The following is a 14,172-nucleotide window of genomic DNA, read 5'->3' as shown; positions in this document are numbered from 1 at the left end:
ACAGCAAAAAAAAAAACACATGGCATACCATTTTGGAAACTAGACCCCTCGGGGAACATAACAAGGGGTAATTTGAACCTTAATACCCTACAGGTGTTTCACGACTTTTGCATATGTAAAAAAATATATATTTTTTTTACCTAAAATGCTTGTTTTCCCAAAATTTTTACAATTTTAAAAAGGGTAATAGCAGAAAATACCCCCCAAAATTTGAAGCCCAATTTCTCCCGATTCAAAAAACACCCCATATGGGGGTGAAAAGTGCTCTGCTGGCGCACTACAGGTCTCAGAAGAAAAGGAGTCACATTTGGCTTTTTGAAAGCGAATTTTGCTCTGGGGGCATGCCGCATTTAGGAAGCCCCTATGGTGCCAGGACAGCAAAAAAAAAAACACATGGCATACCATTTTGGAAACTAGACCCCTCGGGGAACATAACAAGGGGTAATTTGAACCTTAATACCCTACAGGTGTTTCACGACTTTTGCATATGTAAAAAAATATATATTTTTTTTACCTAAAATGCTTGTTTTCCCAAAAATTTTAAATTTTTTAAAAGGGTAATAGCAGAAAATACCCCCCAAAATTTGTTAGGCGATTTCTCCCGAGTACGGCGATACCCCATATGTGGCCCTAAACTGTTGCCTTGAAATACGACAGGGCTCCAAAGTGAGAGCGCCATGCGCATTTGAGGCCTAAATTAGGGACTTGCATAGGGGTGGACATAGGGGTATTCTACGCCAGTGATTCCCAAACAGGGTGCCTCCAGCTGTTGTAAAACTCCCAGCATGCCTAGACAGTCAACGGCTATCTGGCAATACTGGGAGGAGTTGTTTTGCAACAGCTGGAGGCTCCGTTTTGGAAACAGTGGCGTACCAGACGTTTTTCATTTTTATTGGGGAGGGGGGTTGTATAGGGGTATATGTATATGTAGTGTTTTTTACTTTTTATTTTATTTTGTGTTAGTGTAGTGTAGTGTTTTTAGGGTACAGTCACAGGGGCGGGGGTTCACAGTAGTTTCTCGCTGGCAGTTTTAGCTGCGGCAGAAAATTTGACGCAGCTCAAACTTGCAGCCGGATACTTACTGTAATCCTCCGCCCATGTGAGTGTACCCTGTACGTTCACATTGGGGGGGGGGACATCCAGCTGTTGCAAAACTACAACTCCCAGCATGTACGGTCTATCAGTGCATGCTGGGAGTTGTAGTTTTGCAACCGCTGGAGGCTCCGTTTTGGAAACAGTGGCATACCAGACGTTTTTCATTTTTATTGGGGAGGGGGGCTGTGTAGGGGTATGTGTATACGTAGTGTTTTTTACTTTTTATTTTATTTTGTGTTAGTGTAGTGTTTTTAGGGTACAGTCGCACGGGCGGGGGTTCACAGTAGTTTCTCGCTGGCAGTTTGAGCTGTGGCAGAAATTTTGCCGCACCTCAAACTTGCAGCCGGATACTTACTGTAATCCTCCGCCCATGTGAGTGTACCCTGTACATTCACATTGGGGGGGGGGGGGGGGGAACATCCAGCTGTTGCAAAACTACAACTCCCAGCATGTACGGTCTATCAGTGCATGCTGGGAGTTGTAGTTTTGCAACAGCTGGAGGCACACTGGTTGTGAAACACCGAGTTTGGTAACAAACACACTGGTGTTTTGCAACCAGTGTGCCTTCAGCTGTTGCAAAAGCTACAACCCCCAGCATGTACGGACAGTGGAAGGGCATGCTGGGTGTTGTAGTTATGCAACAGCTGGAGGCATACTACTTTGGCTGGGGATGCTGGGGATTGTAGTTATGCAACAGCTGGAGACACACTGGTTTGCTACTTAACTCAGTGTGCCTTCAGCTGTTGCAAAACTACAACTCTCAGCAGTCACCGACAGCCAACGGGCATGCTGGGAGTTGTAGTTATGCAACCACCAGATGCACCACTACAACTCCCAGCATGCACTTTAGCTGATTGTGCAAGCTGGGAGTTGTAGTTACACAACAGCTGAAGGTACACTTTTCTATAGAAAGAATGTGCCTCCAGCTGTTGCAAAACTACAAGTCCCAGCATGCCCATAAGGGAATGCTGGGAGTTGTGGTGGTCTGCCTCCTGCTGTTGCATAACTACAGCTCCCAGCATGCCCTTTTTGCATGCTGGGAGCTGTTGCTAAGCAACAGCAGGAGGCTGTCACTCACCTCCAACGATCCTCGCCGCATCAGGTCAGTCCCTCGTCGTCGCCGCCGTCACCGCTGCTCCTGGGGCCCCGATCCTAACACCCGGGGTGCACGTCCCGCACCCGCTCACGTCCTCCGGAAGAGGGGCGCAGCGGGTTGCGGGAGTGACACCCGCAGCAGGCGCCCTGATTTGTCGGCCGGTAATCCGGCCGACGAATCAGGGTGATCGTGAGGTGGCACCAGTGCCACCTCACCCCTGCTGGCTCTGGCTGTTCGGGGCCGTCTCTGACGGCCCCGATCAGCCAATAATTCCGGGTCACCGGGTCACTGGAGACCCGATTGACCCGGAACCTGCCGCAGATCGCTGGACTGAATTGTCCAGCGATCTGCGGCCATCGCCGACATGGGGGGGTCATAATGACCCCCCTGGGCGATATGCCCCGATGCCTGCTGAACGATTTCAGCAGGCATCGGGCACCGGCTCCGCTCCAGATGGTTGCGGGGGGCCGGTAAAACACATGACGTTCTCATACGTCATGTGTCCTTAAGGACTCGGAAATGGAGACGTATGAGAACGTCATGTGTCCTTAAGGGGTTAAAAATTCACTTTTATTGAGTCATAAGATATGAAAATTAGACGCCTTCTCAGGAAATTAAAAAAGGTTATACTGTGAGATGTGTCAAACACTATAAATGGGGATAATAATGTGAAACCCTGTTCACCAATATTATCCCTATTGATAGAGTTTGAGATATCTCACAGTATAACCTTTTAAGTTTTCTGTGGAGGATTCTCATTTTTATTTTATGACTCAATAAAAGTGAATTTTTAAGGGAGGGAAAAGGAAAAGGGATTTTTTTTTTTTTTTTTACTCTTGGCTGCGGCCCTGGATCTGTGCATAAAGAAGCCAGGGAAAGATGGAAAAATCTCCAAAAGGCATCAAATTACAGATTAGACATTCTTATAATATGTCAACAAAAGTTAGATTTTAATTTCCATCATTTACACTTTCAAAATAACATTAAAAAAAATGGCGTCTGCAAAAGTTTGGGCACCCTGCAGAGTTAAAGGGGTATTCCAGGAAAAAACTTTTTTTTTATGTATCAACTGGTTCCAGAAAGTTAAACAGATTTGTAAATTACTTCTATTAAAAAATCTTAATCCTTTCAGTACTTATGAGCTTCTGAAGTTAAGGTTGTTCTTTTCTGTCTAAGTAATCTCTGATGACACGTGTCTCGGGAAACGCCCAGTTTAGAAGCAAATTCCCATAGCAAACCTCTTCTAAACTGGGCGGTTCCCGAGACATGTGTCATTAGAGATTACTTAGACAGAGAAGAACAACCTAAACTTCAGAAGCTCATAAATACTGAAAGGATTAAGATTTTTTAATAGAAGTAATTTACAAATCTGTTTAACTTTCTGGAGCCAGTTGATATATAAAAAAAATAAAAAGTTTTTTCCTGGATAACCCCTTCAATATCTTGTACTGTCCCCTTTGGCAAGCATCACAGCTTGTAAATGCTTTTTGTAGCCAGCCAAGAGTCTTTCAATTCTTGTTTGAGGTATCTTTGCCCATTCTTCCTTACAAAAGTCTTCCAGTTCTTTGCGATTTCTGGACTGTCTGTCACGCACTGCTCTTTTAAGGTCTATCCATAGATTTTCAATTATGTTGAGGTCAGGAGATTGTGAAGGCCATGGCAAAACCTTCAGTTTACTCCTCTTGATGTAATCCCCCGTGGATTTCGAGGTGCGTTTAGAATAATTATCCATTTGTAGAAGCCATCCTCTCTTAAACTTCAGCTTTTTCACAGATGGCATCAAGTTAGCATCCAAAATTTGCTGAAATTGAATCAATTTTTCCTTCTACTTGTGAGATGTTCCCTGTGCCACTGGCTGCAATACAACCCCAAAGCATGATTGATCCACCCCCATGCTTAGCAGTTGGACAGAGGTTCTTTTAATTAAATGCTGTTCCCCTTATTCTCCAAACGTACCTTTGCTCATTCCGGCCAAAAAATTCAATCTTAACCTTATCGGTCCACACAACTTGTTTCCAAAATGCATCAGGCTTGTCTATATGTTCATTTTCAAAGTTTGTGGTGAGGATGTAGAAGAGGTTTTCTTCTGATGACTCTTCCATGAAGACCATATTTGTACAAGTATCCCTTTTATAGTGGAATAGTGTACCACAACTCCAGTGTCTGACAGATCTTTCTGGAGGGATTGTGCAGTCAAACATGGGTTTTGAATAGTTTTTCTCACAATCCTGCGAGCTGTTCTGTCTGGTATATTTCTTGGTCTTCCAGATCTTGCTTTAACTTCCACTGTTCCTGATGACTGCCATTTCGGATAGTTGTGTTTTTTTCCATTAAAGTATATAAAAACGATTGTTCCCTCCTGTGTCTGCCCCTTAACCTACTGTCTGTAGATAGTCTATAAACCTGAAGACACATGGCACTGAAGTATCCAGGATCTGCAGAGAATTATTAATTAAATGACAGCTCCACACCTGTCCTCAGGTTGTGTGTGGTATTACAACTCTGTTCCATTAAAGTAAATGGAGCCAAGTTGTAATACCACATCCAACCTGATGGTGGGGTGGTGCTGTTATTAGAAAAACAGAACACTTTTTTTTTTTCTATTTAGAAACATAGAATGGGTCGGCAGATAAGAACCATTTGGCCCATCTAGTCTGCCCAACAATCTGAATCCTATAAATAGTCCCTGGCCCTATCTTATATGAAGGATAGCCTTTTGCTTATCCCATGCATGCTTAAGCTCCTTCACTGTATTTGCAGATACCACTTCTGCAGGTAGGGTATTCCATTCATCCACTACTCTCTCAGAAAAGTAATACTTCTTGATATTACTGCATAAACCTTTGCCCCTCTAATTTAAAATTATTTCCTCTTGTGGTAGTTTTTCTTATTTTAAATATGCTCTCCTCCTTTACTGTGTTTATTCCCTTTATGTATTTAAAAGTCCCTATCATATCACCTCTGTCTCTTCTTCCAAGCTGTACATGTTAAGATCCTTTAACCTTTCCTGGTAAGTTTTATCCTGCAATCCATGTACTAGTTTAGTAGCTCTTCTCTGAACTCTCTCTAATGTATCTTTATCCTTCTGGAGATACGGCCACCAGTACTGTGCACAATACTCCAAGCGAGGTCTCGCCAGTGTTCTGTACCGCGGCATGAGCACTTCTCTCTTTCTACTGCTTATACCTCTTCCTATACATCCAAGCATTCTGCTAGTGTTTTCTGTTGCTCTATTGCATTGTTTTCTGCCCGAGGGTTTTTACGCCCCAGGTGCATTATCTTGCACTTTTCCACATTAATTTTCAGTTGCCAGAGTTCTGACCATTCTTCTAGTTTGCCTAAATCCTTTTCCATTTGGCGTATTCCTCCAGGAACATCAACCCTGTTACATATGTGTCATCAGCAAAAAGACATACCTTACCATTGAGACCTTTTGCAATATCACTAATGAAGATATTGAACAATATTGGTCCCATTACAGATCCCTAAGGTACCCCACTAGTAACAAGACCTTGCTCTTGAATTTACTCAATTGACTACAACCCTCAGTTGTCTGTCACTCAGCCACTGCCTAATCCACTCAACAATATGGGAGTCCAAGCTCAATGACTGTAGTTTATTGCTAAGTCTTCTATGTGGAACAGTGTCAAAAGCCTTACTAAAATCTAGATATGCAATGTTTACTGCCCCTCCACCATCTAATATTTTAGTTACCCAGTCAAAAAAATCAATAAGATTTGTTTGACATGATCTCCCTGAAGTAAATCCATGTTATTGTTTTTCATCTTGCAATCCATGGGATTTTAGATGTTCCACAATCCTATCCTTTAGTAGGGATTCCATTAATTTCCCCACTATTGATGTCAGACTTACTGGCCTATAGTTGGTTGATTCCTCCCTACCACCTTTCTTGTGAATTGGCACATCATTTGCTAATTACTAATCTTCCGGGACGACTCCTATTACCAGTGATAAGTTAAATAAATCTGTTAACGGTTTTGCTTGCTCACCACTAAGCTCTTTTAATAATTTTGGGTGTATCCCATCAGGCCTCTGTTACTTATTTGTCTTAACTTTAGAAAGCAAACATAGAACCTCTTCCTCTGTAAAGACACATGCATCAAACAATTTAGTCGTCTTCCTCTTAATTGAGGTCCTTTTTGCTTCTTTTTCTTCTGTAAAAACTGAACAGAAGTATTCATTAAGGCAGTCCGCTAACCCTTTATTCTCTTCTACATACCTTCCTTCCTTTGTTTTTAATTTAGTTATTCCTTGTTTCAATTTCCTTTTTTCATTTATATATCTGAAGAATGTCTCATCCCCTTTTTCACAGAATGAGCTAGTTTTTGAGCTGCACTTTAGAAGTTCTTATAACTTGCTTTGCCTAAACTTGTAGATTTCCCTATCTTCTTTGCTCTGTTTTATTTTTTATTTTATTTTTTATAATTACTAAATGCTAGCTTTTTGTTTTTTGATTTTGGCCACTTCTGCTGAGTACCACAGTTATTTGTTGCCTTCAATAATGCATCTTTTAAAGGGGTATTCCGGGCAAAAACATCTTATCCCCTATCGAAAGCATAGGGGATAAGATGTCTGATCGCAGGGGGCCCGCCACTGGGACCCCTGCGATCTCCCTGCAGCAGCCCACATTCTATGCGTAGCTGCGTCTGAAGTTTTTGAAACCGCCGGGCTTCCGAGACGGGGACGTGACGTCACGCCACGCCCCCTCCATTAATTTCTATTAGAGATGAGCGAATCGAATCTGACTAACCCGAATTTGTTACGAATTTCAGGAAAAATTTGATTCTGATCGAATACAAACTTCGCCACGAATCGCTTTATTAAACTCAATTTTCCTGCGTTCTAGGCTGTTTTAGACCTAAGATGGCGGCTCCACATGTCAGTACATGGGGCAAGGCACCATGGGAGGGCGGGAAGTTGGCGCGGGAATCAAGGTAGGTGGGCTGACCTTGAATCACATGTCAGATGCAGCCTATCAGTGTTCACTGACCCCTGTGATGTCACAGCCTTATATTATCGGCGGCCATCTTCCCTCTGGTCATTTCTTCTATGCACGAGATAGGGAAAGGAAGTGACTGCACGTCTGTGTGCTGATCGCATACAACAGCGTTCTACAGCATCCGACCGTTACGAGTAGCGGTGACATTAGCATTAGGGAAAGACACAGGGCACAGTGTTTCTGCTGTTCTGACCGAGAACGATTCTAGCAAAACCTTGTATTCTTGTTACTCAATATAGCAGGCAGAGAGGTGCTGCATAGCAGTCACCTGCGTCATAGATCTCACAGCTGTTTTACCTGTATGGAGCATCTAATCTCCTTTTTTTCAGCCCAAATCTGATTCTCACAATTGTGTGACAGAGTTCAATTTAAGGTTTAATCCCTGTAAAAAAAAAAAAAAATCTGTATTGCTGCCCAGTTGGGTCCAGCTGCTGTTCAGAAATAAGTCATATTAGTGTGGACCATTTTTCACCTGTTAATCTGTCTCTGTGCTAAATTCAGTGTTATACCACACGTTATGCACCTGCTGGTGTATGAAAGAAAAAAAAAATAATTTTCCTGCAATAAATACGCTTTACAGTGCCCTTATCATTGCAAAGGGTGTACATACAACCAAATAGTGTACTATATACTACCTTTTTTTCTGTCTCTGTGCTAAATTCAGTGCTATGCCACACAGTATACACCTGCTGGTATATGAAAAAAAAAAATTCTGCGTATAAATACGCTTAACAGTGCGCTCATCATTGCAAAGGGCATACATACAACCAAGTAGTGTACTATTTAGTACCTGTATTTCTGTCTCTGTGCTAAATTCAGTGCTATTCCACACATTAGTATAAGTATACACCTGCTGGTGTATTAAACAAAAAAAAGCGTTTTTTCGGCGTAGAAATACGCATACCAGTGTGCTCATCATTGCAAAGGGCATATATACAACAAAGGAGTGTACTATTTAGTAACTGTTATTCTGTCTAGGGTTTACATACTGTGAAAGGACAGCCGTAAGTAATTGCCTGCTGCTGTTCTAAACAAATACCGTTTAAAGAGTAGTGTGGCTTATTGTAATACCCTCATAAACGCACTAAGTATGTCAGGCAGGGAAGTGCCAGGACGTGCACAGAGAAGGGGCAGAGGCCTACATACGTCAGGCAGAGTTGGCAGCAGACTTGGGGCAAGTGGCAGCAGGAGTCGCAGCAATAGGCCTGAGCTCCCGTTAACACCCAGTGGTCGTGTGATCGACCCATCTCTCCCCATCATCACAAGTGACATGTGACAACCCCAGTCAAGAGTTGGTGGGTTCCTCAGACACAACCCTCAGTTGGCATGGCCCGGGAGCAGTCCCCGTAATCCCATTGCCTTTGTCCTATGCTGTTCCCTCTCCCAAAGAAGTATCTCATGCTTTGGGTTCAGCTCCACTATTTACTGAGGACGATGTAATAGAGGACAGTCAGCAGCTAATGGGCAGCCAAGAATGTGAGGAGACATGCGTCGTTTGCTCTGCAAGGCGGCCAAATAGTGATGCGGAGAGTGACGTGGGAGGTGGTGTTGCAATTGTTCAGGGTCCTGAAGCAGACACTGTTGTGGAACCTGAGGAGGACATCAGTGACGTGCACACATCTTTTGATGATGATGAAGCCGATCGCAACTGGGAGCCGGGTGCCGAAGCCGGGGCTTCATCATCATCAGGAGAAGAGATTTGCTCTTTGTCTATGAGGCAGCAAGGCGGTAGCACGGTTGGCAATCAGATAGGTGGTGGCAGTAGTGGAAATTAAGGAGCCAAACGTGCCAGAGGGAGACCGCCTGCTTCGCGGCAAGCTACCATTCTGGGAGGTAGTGGAACATGGGGTTCCTGGACACGGCGGAAATAGCAGTCAAATAGTGCGGACTGCGGGTGGGAAAATCAGCTACTCTGCAGTGTGGTTGTTCTTCATAAAGAATCTGGAGGACCTTAGCGTAGCCACATGCAGAAAGTGAAGCGTGGCCAGGGTCCCAATCTCGGCACCACGGCCCTGCGTCAACACATAATTCGCCACCATAAAGCAGGCCTGGGATAACTGTGTCTCCGATGTAGTGGTCCAGCCTGCCGCATCACCCAGTGGCCATCCGCTCCCTCCGTCATCCAGCCAAGGCTCCACCACCTCAGCCGAAGGGAGCATTGTGTCAAACCCTCCTTCTGCCGCCCCTGCTTCTTCCGCTTTTAGTCAGCCATTCCGCCAACAATCGATAGGCGAAGCCATGTCCAAGAGACAACAGTATGCGCCCACTCATCCAATGGCGCAGAAGTTGAATGTGCTCCTGTCCAAGTTGCTGGTGTTGCAGTCCCTCCCTTTCCAACTGGTGGACTCTGCAGCTTTCAGGGAATTGATGGCTTGTGCCGAGCCCAGGTGGAGAGTTCCAAGCCGTCATTTCTTTGCGAAGAAGGCAGTACCAGCCCTGCATGAGTTTGTACAAGAGAAGGTGGGCCAGTCATTGAGCCTGTTGGTGTGTTCAAAAGTGCACGGCAGCGCCGACGTGTGAAGCTGTAACTACGGTCAGGGACAATACATGTCTTTTATGGCCCACTGGGTAAATGTTGTTGCTGCACAGCCACAACAGCAACCTGGAGAGGTCACACCGCTTCCTCCTCCACGCTCTTGCTCCTAGGCAGTTGGTTCTTTTACAGTGTGCGCCTCCTCCTCCTCCCCCGTGTCCTCGGCCCCAACTGCACATTCAAATCTCGGTGGCCCTTCATCGTATAATGTGTGTAGGGCACAGCGGTGTCAAGCCGTCCTTCACATGGTTTGCCTTGGCGAACGGAGTCACACAGGGGAGGAACTGCTAAAGTTCATTCGTGAAGAAATCCGAGTATGGCTTACTCCATGAAATCTGGAAATGGGAACCATGGTGACCGACAATGGGAAGAACATCGTGGCCGCGCTGCGACAAGGAAGTGTGAACCATTCGTCCTGCATGACACACGTGTTGAATCTGGTTGTCAAGAAGTTCATCAAGTCTTCACCCCATTTGCAAGACATCCTGACAATGGCAAGGAAACTGTTCATGCACTTCAGCCACTCTTACACCGCCAAGCACACTTTGCTTGAGCTGCAGCGTCAGAACGGTATCCCACAACATAGTCTCATTTGTGACGTTGCCACACGTTGGAATTCCACCCTCCATATGTTGGACAGACTATACGAACAAAGAAAAGCCATCACCGATTTTTTGATGATCCAAGCAGATAGGAGTACTCCCCTGTGTAACTTCAATGTGAACGAGTGGCAGCTCATACGTGACACCTGCCGTTTGCTGAGGCCCTTTGAGGAAGCCACATTTTTTGTTAGTCACTCGAATTACGCCATGAACGACGTAATTTCACTCCTACATTTACTCCAAAAAATGATTGAAAACATGGCTGGTCACGGCAATGGAGACGTTGCACCTACATCAGAAGGCTACATGAGTCCTGTGGGGGATGAACTGGAGGAGCAGAAGCAGCCAGAGGAGCTGAAGGGCTTTACGAGGGAGGCGAGACAGAGGACCCAGACACACCGTGGCAGTATGCAGTGAAGATGGAGGCAGGTAGTCCCAGCGTGTCACTGTCACAAATGGCACGATGCATGCTGAGTTGCTTGCGTAGTGACCCCAGAATTGTCAAAATAGTCAGCGCGATGACTTCTGGATCTCCACCTTATTAGACCCTCGCTACCGGCCCAGAATAGGGGCCTTTTTTACACCCACTAAGAGGGAGGACAAACTGACCTACTACAGAGAGCTTCCACGTAGTCGGTTGGCCGATGCCTATCGGCCACATGGTTCATCCACTAGCAGGTCTGACTCGAGGGGGCCCTCTGCACTCACCTTCCGCTGCCATGGCTGCTGGGGAGGGGAGGGGTGGCAGGAGCAGTACCGGCTCAATCAGCAGCAGCCTGAGTCTACAATCGCTGATGAGTAGCTTCCTTCAGCCGCATAGTGAAGCTACTCATCAGCAGCAGGTGGACATGGAGCAGGACCTGAACCAGCAGGTGGTGGCATACCTCGACATGACCGTGCCAACAACCGTTGAAGATCCGCTGGACTTCTGGGCAGCCAAACTCGATTTATGGCCACAACTAGTTTGCCCTGGAAAAGCTGTCCTGCCCGGCCACTAGTGTGCCATCAGAGCGGGTGTTTAGTGCGGCCGGGGCCATAGTCACCCCAAGGCGAATTCGTCTGTCCACTAAAAATGGGGAGAGACTGACGTTTGTCAAGATGAATAAGGGATGGATCAGCCAGGATTTCCAGCCACCAATGACAGATGGGTCTGAGTAGATTGACCATGCTCCTACAACAAAATTTTCTCTATTATGGTTGGTTATGAAACCCTCTGGGGCAGACCTGGGCATTGTATGGGCCGCTTGCCAGATACGGCCCTTTGATTGGCTCTGACCGGCCCGCGCTGACTGGGGGACAACTATGCTGCCTAATCTGGGGGACAACTATGCTACTAATCTGGGGGACAACTATGCTCCTAATCTGGGGGACATCTATGCTGCCTAATCTGGGGGACAAGTATGCTCCTAATCTGAGGGACATCTATGCTGCCTAATCTGGGGGACAACTATGCTCCTAATCTGGGGGACATCTATGCTGCCTAATCTGGGGGACATCTATGCTGCCTAATCTGGGGGACATCTATGCTGCCTAATCTGGGGACATCTATGCTGCCTAATCTGGGGGACATCTATGCTGCCTAATCTGGGGGACATCTATGCTGCCTAATCTGGGGGACATCTATGCTGCCTAATCTGGGGGACATCTATGCTGCCTAATCTGGGGGACAACTATGCTCCTAATCTGGGGGACATCTATGCTGCCTAATCTTGGGGACAATTATGCTCCTAATTTGGGGGACATCTATGCTGCCTAATCTGGGGGACAACTATGCTCCTAATCTGGGGGACATATATGCTGCCTAATCTGGGGGACAATTATGCTCCTAACATGGGGGAAACTGATGCTTCTGGCCTTGGACCTATAATTTTTTGAAGTTTAGCAGTAGCTAAATACATGCTTAATGCAAATGTAAACATTGATCTTTAAATGTAAGGGGTTATGAAACCCTCTTGTGTACTGCAAATGACTGCTCCAGACTCATTCTGTGTCTTTCACAAACTACTTCCCTCCCAGGTGCCTCTGGCCTTGGGCCTTAAATTTTTGGATGTTTAGCAGTAGCTAAATACATGCTTAATGCAAATTTCAACAATGATCGTTAAATTCTCGGCGCTCTGCCGGGGCCTTCTCCTACCCCGCTTGGCCCGATCCGAGGACCTCACTAACCAATCCAATCGGTTGTAGCGATGGGCGGTGTGTACAAACACGAGCTTATGACCCTCACTTACTGGTAATTCCTCGTTTTAAGGGTAAATAATTGCAATCCCAGATCCCTATCACAAACTGGTTTCAGCGTGTAACAAGCACCTGTCCTTGAAAAAAAGAGACACGCTAATCCGTTCAGTGGAGCGCTAGTGCGGCCCAGGACATCTGAGGCCATAACACACCTGTTATTGCTCGATCTCACAATTGATGGGGCAAGGTAAGGGGTTATTAAAGCCTATTGGGTACTGCTGAGGCCTACTCCTGACTGTTCCTGGTGCATTGTATGGGGTAATTAAACACTCTTGGGTACTGTTATTGTTAAATTTACTGATAATTTTATCAGTATTAAAATTGAATTTTGCAGAATGCTAACCGTTACACAACGGAACGCTTGGTGCGTGTGATTTTTTAATGAAAAAAATAATAAAAAATACGGAGAGGGATTAACTCTGCTTAATCATTTTTGGCAAAAAAAAATCCTTTGGTGATCTGATCTTTTTGAAACAGATGCGCTTACACACATATGTAATAATTTTTTTAACCAAATTTCACAAATTGTGTGGTTAGGCAATATATGGGTTACTGAAGCAGCAGAGGTGGGGCCTTGGTCTTTGAATTTCAATTTTTTTTTTAAATTTCACAAATTGTGTGGTTTATTTTTGAGAAGAATGTCTTTGGGTGGTCCACCGTCCTGCATTATAGAGTCTTCTGAACTGTTGTATATGCGCTTGTTTTTACACAAAGGTATTTCGTCAGACAATTTCAAAAAATGTTGCTGTTTTTTGGGGTGGATTGTGAAGCCCGGGTGTGTACTCATGCATCAGCCAACTCCAGGCTGTGTCTTTCAGGCAATCTATGGGTTACTGATGCAGCAGAGGTGGGGCCTGGGTCTAGGAATAAAAAAAAAAAATTTTAATTAAAAAAAAATAATTTAGTTCATTATTTTTGAGAAGAAAGTCTTTGGGTGGTCCACTGTCCTGCCTTATGGAGTCTTCTGAAATGTTGGATATGCGCTTGTTCTTACACAAAGGTATAAAGATTTTTTTTTTAATTATACAATTTTGTTTATTTTGGGGCGAATTGTGAAGCCTTGTGTATACTGGTGCATCAGCCAACTCCAGGCTGTGTCCTTCAGGCAATAAATGGGTTCCTGATGCCGCTGAGGTGGGGCCTGGGTCTGGGAATTAAAAATTTTTGGATTGCGGGTGCTACCTATGAGAAATCTTTGTCAAACATTTCTCATATTGTGTTGTTTTTTGGGGGGGATTGTGAAGCCCTGGTGTGTAGTGTACTCGTGCAACAGCCAACTCCACGCTGTGCCATTCAGCCACTATATGGTGTCCTCATGCGGCCAACACCTCCACGCTGTGCCATTCAGCCACTATATGGTGTCCTCATGCTGCCAACACCTCCACGCTGTGCCATTCAGCCACTATATGGTGTCCTCATGCTGCCAACACCTCCACGCTGTGCCATTCACCCACTATATGGTGTCCTCATGCTGCAAACACCTCCACGCTGTGCCATTCAGCCACTATATGGTATCCTCATGCTGCGAACACCTCCACGCTGTGCCATTCACCCACTATATGGTGTCCTCATGCTGCAAACACCTCCACGC

The 14,172-nt window shown here is 45.3% G+C and overlaps 1 protein-coding gene across 1 annotated transcript in view; it reads right to left on the bottom strand.

The window, feature by feature from the left end:
• CPLX3 (complexin 3) overlaps positions 1-14,172 on the bottom strand; it is a 59,745-nt gene that overhangs the window by 21,283 nt on the left and 24,290 nt on the right. The window lies entirely within an intron of this gene.

Source organism: Hyla sarda, chromosome 4 (assembly GCF_029499605.1).
Source record: "Hyla sarda isolate aHylSar1 chromosome 4, aHylSar1.hap1, whole genome shotgun sequence".
NCBI lineage: Eukaryota > Metazoa > Chordata > Amphibia > Anura > Hylidae > Hyla > Hyla sarda.
This window is presented reverse-complemented; position numbering and strand designations above follow the sequence as displayed.